Source organism: Arachis ipaensis, chromosome B4 (assembly GCF_059453495.1).
Source record: "Arachis ipaensis isolate K30076 ecotype BB chromosome B4, ASM5945349v1, whole genome shotgun sequence".
NCBI lineage: Eukaryota > Viridiplantae > Streptophyta > Magnoliopsida > Fabales > Fabaceae > Arachis > Arachis ipaensis.
The window spans coordinates 50,243,746-50,251,339 of NC_142439.1; the positions used below are offsets into that span (position 1 = coordinate 50,243,746).

At 39.7% G+C, this 7,594-nt stretch overlaps 1 non-coding gene across 1 annotated transcript; it reads right to left on the bottom strand.

The window, feature by feature from the left end:
* Nucleotides 1-6,721: 6,721 nt before the first annotated feature.
* On the bottom strand, nt 6,722-6,825 carry LOC148567519 (small nucleolar RNA R71). Its single transcript, XR_015881469.1, has one exon. It is a non-coding gene; the product is annotated as a small nucleolar RNA R71 (small nucleolar RNA).
* Between the last annotated feature and the right edge of the window lie 769 nt (nt 6,826-7,594).

Genomic DNA, 7,594 nt, shown 5'->3' on the forward strand with positions numbered 1-7,594 from the left:
GTTCCATGACTGGGTGCAATTGCATATTTTCTATGATGGACTTTCTTATGAATCAAGGAAGGTTGTAGACCATTCATCAGGAGGTTCATTGAACAGGAAAAAGACTGTGGAAGAAGCCATTGAAGTGATTGAGACAGTGGCTGAGAATGAGTACTACTATGCTTCAGAGAGACACAACACTAAGGGAGTCATGGAGCTGAACCATGTTGATACAATTTTAGCCCAAAATAAGGTGTTTGCCAAGCAACTAGCAGAGCTCACCAGGAAATTAGAAACAAAGCAAGTGGCTGCAATACACACACAAGATCAAGAGGAAGTAAGCACTGAAGGAGGTGATTGGGAAGAGGCCAATTATGTAGGAAATCAACAAAGGCAACCATATGATCCACATTCCAACACTTACAACCCAGGCTGGAAAAACCACCCAAACTTTGGGTGGGGAAACCAGCAAAACCAACATAACAAGTCCACATACCAAAACTCCAACCAAAGATCATACCAAGCCACACAAAACACTTACTCCCAACCATCATATCATGGCCAAAATAATCAACCTACCCAACCTAATCCGAACCAACAATTTCAAGATCAATTAAACAGGATAGAAGGAATGCTGGCAAACATGGGTCAGGATATAAGTGAGTTGAAAAGCTTTAGGGATGATGTGAGATCTACCTTAAGGAACCATGGTGAAAAACTCAAGAGGATGGAGTCTCAAGTAGGAGAGCTATCTCAACAGGCCCCCAAGTCAACTGCAGTGTTCCCTAGTGACACAGAAAAGAATCCTAAAGGGGAACAAAAGGGAGTGAGATGGGAAGAATGCAAGGCCATCACCATATTTAAGGAAGTCTCAGAAGAAAAAGGAATCAGACCCTCAGAACAGGAGCCAGAAATCTTGAAGGAAGGTGTGGAAGAAGCTAAGCAGGAAAGTGAAACTGAGCAAGCCAAGGAACTGCAAAAAGGCATGCTGGAAACATACCAACCAAAAGCACCATTTCCTCAGAGGTTAGGAGGAGGTGAAAAAGGGAAAACCTATTCAAGGTTTTTAGAGACATTTAAGTCTCTCCATATCAATATTCCCTTTCTTGAGATTCTCCAGCAGATGCCTACACATATCAAGTATTTAAAGGAATTGCTGAGCAAGAAAAGAGTTTTGAAGGGAGGACAAACTGTAATAATGAACAAAGAATGCAGTGCCCTCATCAAGAAGGACATAGTCTCTAAGAAAACAGACCCAGGAAGTTTTCATATCCCCTGCATCATAGGGGAAATAAAAATTTACAGAGGATTCTGTGATCTAGGAGCTAGCATAAATGTGATGCCTCTGACTCTTATGAAGAGGCTACAACTGAATGAGGTGAGATCCACTGATGTAATCATACAACTGGCTGACAAAACTCAGAAGCAAGCTGAAGGGGTAGTTGAGAATGTGCTGGTGAAAGTGGGAAATTATTTCTTCCCCACAGACTTTGTCATTTTGGACATGGAGGAAAGCTACCTACACCCTATCATTCTGGGAAGGCCATTTCTAGCCACTGCTAGAGCGCTCATAGATGTAGAACAAGGAGAGCTAATCTTGAGAATACATGATGAACAGCTCATTTTCAATGTTTTCAAACCTGCATCTGAGCCTGAACCAGAACCTGAAAAGCCTAAGGATGATAGTAGCCAACTGTGTTTGGAGGAAAGCAATCCAGCAGCTGAAACTCTGAAACAGTCCTTGGAAGGCAAACAAGAATTGCAAGAGTTAAAGCCACAAGAATCAATAGAAACAGATCAGAAGGATCCTCCTGGCATAAGGGTCAATGAAGAAATCCTCAAGAGAAAGGGAAGAATTGTAAAGAAATTGCCAAGAGGGTGGAGAAACAAGAAAATTCCCACTGAAGGTTTCTCTCCGGGAGATAAAGTGATATCAAGTCATTATCTGCCAATCCCACCTGGCCTCAAAACCATTCCTTCCCAGCTCCCTCAAGTGTTCACAATCAGGAAAGTTCTTTCTATGGAACATTTGGAAATCATGAAGGAATCAAATGGGGACGTTTTCATAGTGAGAGGAGAGGACATCAAGCACTACAATCCACCCTAACAAGGGGCAACCGTCAAGCTAGTGACGTTAAAGAAGCGCTTGTTGGGAGGCAACCCAACCTGAGGTAATACTCCCTTGCTGTTTCTTTTATTTGTTTCAATAAAAAGGTGAAGTAGTTTCTGTGCATTGCAAAGAATTAAGTTTGGTGTTTCACACCAAACAATGAATTCGTGGATCAATAATTCAAAGTGGAATGTGTGACTCTAAGTTTGGTGTTCCACCACACAGATCAACTGAACACAACAACCTTTGAATTATATGAAAGGAACAACCATTCTAAGCAATCACAGGAATGCTTAAAATCCTTAGCAGCAACTTCATTCCAAGAGAATTCAAGGACTCAAAGAGCAGAGGAGTAAGTAGGAGACTAAGTTTGGTGTTCACACACCAACTTAAGACTCAGACACTTGCCCATACATAGTTGAGCTAACCACTCAAGTGCTTGAGAAGCAAGCAACTTCATCATTCTTTGCAGGAAAGGAAACAAGGATCTGAGAAAGAACATGAAGCAACAACTAGGAGAAGAAGGAGAAATCAAATTGTTTCCTGGCAACAAAGAGAAAACAAGAAATTTCACAAGGTGGTGGTGTTCCTTGACCATTCTTTAAAAGGCAAACAAAAGCATGCTTGTTCTGGTTTAAACTGTAATTGTTGAATCTTTCTGGAATGTGAAGTTTTTAGTATGAGTGTCTGTTTACTGCTTTGAATAAAGTGAATGCCTAGATGTTTGGATATAACTTCACCTTCTTAAACAAATGCTTGCCATGCTTGTTCTATTTCCAAAAATAAAAGAAAAGTTTGAACAAAAGTAGCTTGGCTCAATTAGTGACAAATCAAGTAGAATTAAGTGGTGGTATGCATGCTTGATTGTTTCGTCAGATCATTGGAAATTGAGTGTAGAATTATCATTTTTGTGTAGAAGTTTGAATACTGTCTATGGATCTTGATGAATAAATGTCTTTGGCCATGAAAAAGAAAGAAAAAGAAGAAGAAAAAGCCACTGAAAAAGGGCAACCAAAATTTTGAGAAAATAAGCTAGGCACCAATGGTTTGAACTTCTGAGACTAATGCCTGTGGTGTTTATGTATTAAGGATATGCTTGGATGAATAGGTTCTGAGGAGTGTTTCAACACTTGGTAACTTGGGTTAACTAACCCGGGATTATCAACCAAAAGTCCATTATCAAGAGCAACCTAAATACAAAACATTTAGTCACACAAAGAGGTGCTGGGCACCAATGTCTCAAGAAGAAATGTGAACTAAAATGCCTGTAGTGGATATGTGTAGTGCACTGATAAGAAAAAGAAAATGCCAAAGGCTTGTGCAACACATGACACTAAGCAAACAAGGAGCAAAGGAGCTCTAAGAAAAAGAAAAGAAAAACAAAGAAGAGAAAAGTGCCAAGGACATAAGAATAACAAGAGGCCATAGCAGTGTTTGATGGATGCAATGAAAAAGTGATAATCTTACCTGATAAGAATGAAAAAGTGATGCTGCAATTTTCTGCATAAAACCCTTTTGATGAACTTCAAATGCTTGCTAATATAGCCAATGTAATTGCTTTCTGTTTCATACTTTCCTCTCAAATAACTCAGGACTTGCTTAGGGACAAGCAAGCATTAAGTTTGGTGTTGTGATGCCAAGGCATCTTAGGCTAGTTTCACTAGCATTTTTCTGTTAGTTTTAGTTGTTTTATGCATTTTCTTGAGCTTAAAGTAACCAAGAATGGTTAAATGAATAACAAAACAATGAACCATCCAAACAGTATGATTTTGATGCAAATTCCATGAGTTTTTAGTTATATTACTTGAATGCTATGAATGGAAGATTTCTCATGAAATTTTGCAAGACTTTGATGCAGTTGTTTGGATGATTTCAGGGAAGAAGAGGCTAGGCAAGGAAGCAACAAAATTAATAAAGGAAGCTTGAATATCACATGTGGAGTTTAAGTTCCAGTTTAAGCTTAAACTGGAACTCAAACTACCAAGCCATATAATGCTGGGAACTATCAGTGGCGTTTAAGCTCCAGTTTAAGCCTAAACTAGAGCTTAAACGCCAAAATCATGAAAGCTGAGGAAAAGCTGAAAGTGGCGTTTAACCTCCAGTTTAACCTTAAACTGGAAGTTAAACGCCAGAAATGAGAAATGCACCAGGGAGCCATTTCCACGTTTAAGCTCCAGTTTAAGCTTAAACTGGAGCTTAAACGTGTTCGACCATTCTCCTCCAGGGTTGCTTTCTTCATTTCCACGTTTAAGCTTCAGTTTAACCTTAAACTGAAGCTTAAACGTGTTCGACAATCCACACTCCAGACTTGCCTTCTTCCATTTCCACGTTTAAGCTTCAGTTTAACCTTAAACTGAAGCTTAAACGTGTTCGACAACTCCACACTCCAGACTTGCCTTCTTCCATTTCCACGTTTAAGCTTCAGTTTAACCTTAAACTGAAGCTTAAACGTGCTTGAATTATACCACCTCCAGGAGTGTCCAACGTTTAAGTTGCAGTTTAAGCTTAAACTGCAACTTAAACGCCACTAATTGAAAAGGTTTCTGGGCCAAAGATATTGCAGTTTAAGTTAGCATTTGAGCACAAACATTAACTTAAACGTACTCTGGTATGAAACCCAATTGAATATCATGGTTTATGGGATTGGGCCTGAAGAATTGATGAGTCTGGAATTTCAAATTGTTGAGTCATGTGTTATTACTTGATTATCACTAAGTTGGCTCAATGAATGTTACAGAATTGGATCAGCAGCCTCATCAGGATTATGGATCATAAACCCAAAGCAAAAGGAAATCATGGAAAGGCCTCAAAGCCCAAGAAACACAACAGAAGCTCAATTTAGAAAGTGTATAAATAGGATAGAATTTAAGTTAGTGGCACTCGGGGGGGAATTTTGGGGGATGACTTTTTCTAGTTTTCATACTTTTTGTAATTGAATTCAGAGCTATGACTCACTAAACCCCCTTTCATTGGGTTAGGGAGCTCTATTGTAATTCAATGAATCAATAATAGTTTTTATCTTCTTCTTCAATCTTTTCTCTTGAATTTTTGTTAGAAAGCTTCTCGATCTAATTCCATTGGTTAGTTGTCTTGGGAAAGAAACTATCCATAATTAGAATCCTTCGGAACCTTGGGAAAGGAATGGAGGATTCATGCTAGAGAAGCTTTCTCACAGTGAATTGGATTGGGGTTTGGATGGATATTGTGACATGTAATCCTACCAAATTGTGGTTCATGAAACTGTGTGGTATAATCAGTGATCGAGCATCATCTCTTCTTATGAACATTTAAACCAAGGGATTGGGAATTTGTTTGTTTTTAGAGAGAATTGGTGAGCCAAGGGATTGGGATCCAATCATATAAGATTGCCAAGCAAAATTCAATGAATGCATTGGTTGAGGAAGGGATAAAAAAAAATGTTTGATTCGGAGATCTCAATATCACCTGAAACCCAATGAATTCCCCATTTCTGATCTATCATTTCTCTTTACATTCTGCAATTAAATTCATGCAATCACCCCGATCCCTTTTTAATTTCAGCAATTTAGCTTCTCGCTCTTTAATTCATGCAATTTTACATTCCGCAATTCTCATCTAAATCTTGATTCCGCTCAACTAGAACACACTTCTAATCCGAATTGCTCACTCAACCAATCCTTGTGGGATTCGACCTCACTCTATTGTGAGTTTTTACTTGACGATAACCGGTGCACTTGCCGGAAGGAATTTTTGCCGATCGTGCAATTTCTTAAAATCGTAGCATCAAGTTTATGGCGCCGTTGCCGGGGATTGGTTTTTGATTGACAATTCTCAAATTGGAAGTTAACTAGATTGAGCATTTTTCTTGCTTTGTTAATTCAGTTCAAGTTACTTGTTGAATTTTAATTTCTGCACTCTGTTACATGCTTTCTTTCTTTATGCCTTTAAATTCAAGCAACTAACTCACTGACTCACTAACTATTTGAATTAATTCCTCAACTGCTCTAACCATACTCTTCCATTAACCAAGAGTATTTCACTTGTTTGTTGCCGGTGCTGTGTTTTTGTATGACAGGTAGGAGAGGAGAGACATCAACTCCTCATTATACCGAACCAGAGAGGACCCTTTATAAACTTAGAAGGGAAGCAAGAGGGAAGAGATTACGGGGAGAAGAAGAATCTGAAGGAGAATCTGAGGACAATTTTGAGGAAGCTCTAGATCTCAACATGGATAGAGAAGTTCACAACAATGAGAGAGCTGATGGAAACAATGCCATTCCCGAGAGGAGGGTTCTTGGTTCATACATAAACCCAACCTCTGGGAATTGTGGTAGCAGCATTCAGAAACCACCCATTCAGGCCAACAATTTTGAACTCAAACCACAGCTAATATCACTTGTGGAGGATCATTGTTCATTTGGTGGGAGTGCTAATGAAGATCCAAACCAACATCTCACAAAATTCCTGAGAATTTGCGACACTGTGAAGTCCAATGGAGTCCAGGAAGATACCTATAAACTGCTCTTGTTCCCATTTTCACTTAGGGACAAGGCAGCTAAGTGGCTGGAATCATTCCCAAGGGGGAGCCTAACAACCTGGGATGAGGTGGAAAGCAAGTTTCTGGCACGTTTCTACCCCCCACAAAAGGTCAATAGGCTTCGATCTGAGGTTCAGACTTTTAGACAACAAGATGGTGAAACTCTCTACGAGGCATGGGAGAGATTCAAGGATTTGACAAGGAAATGCCCACCAGACATGTTCCATGACTGGGTGCAATTGCATATTTTCTATGATGGACTTTCTTATGAATCAAGGAAGGTTGTAGACCATTCATCAGGAGGTTCATTGAACAGGAAAAAGACTGTGGAAGAAGCCATTGAAGTGATTGAGACAGTGGCTGAGAATGAGTACTACTATGCTTCAGAGAGACACAACACTAAGGGAGTCATGGAGCTGAACCATGTTGATACAATTTTAGCCCAAAACAAGGTGTTTGCCAAGCAACTAGCAGAGCTCACCAGGAAATTAGAAACAAAGCAAGTGGCTGCAATACACACACAAGATCAAGAGGAAGTAAGCACTGAAGGAGGTGATTGGGAAGAGGCCAATTATGTAGGAAATCAACAAAGGCAACCATATGATCCACATTCCAACACTTACAACCCAGGCTGGAAAAACCACCCAAACTTTGGGTGGGGAAACCAGCAAAACCAACATAACAAGTCCACATACCAAAACTCCAACCAAAGATCATACCAAGCCACACAAAACACTTACTCCCAACCATCATATCATGGCCAAAATAATCAACCTACCCAACCTAATCCGAACCAACAATTTCAAGATCAATTAAACAGGATAGAAGGAATGCTGGCAAACATGGGTCAGGATATAAGTGAGTTGAAAAGCTTTAGGGATGATGTGAGATCTACCTTAAGGAACCATGGTGAAAAACTCAAGAGGATGGAGTCTCAAGTAGGAGAGCTATCTCAACAGGCCCCCAAGTCAACTGCAGTGTTCCCTAGT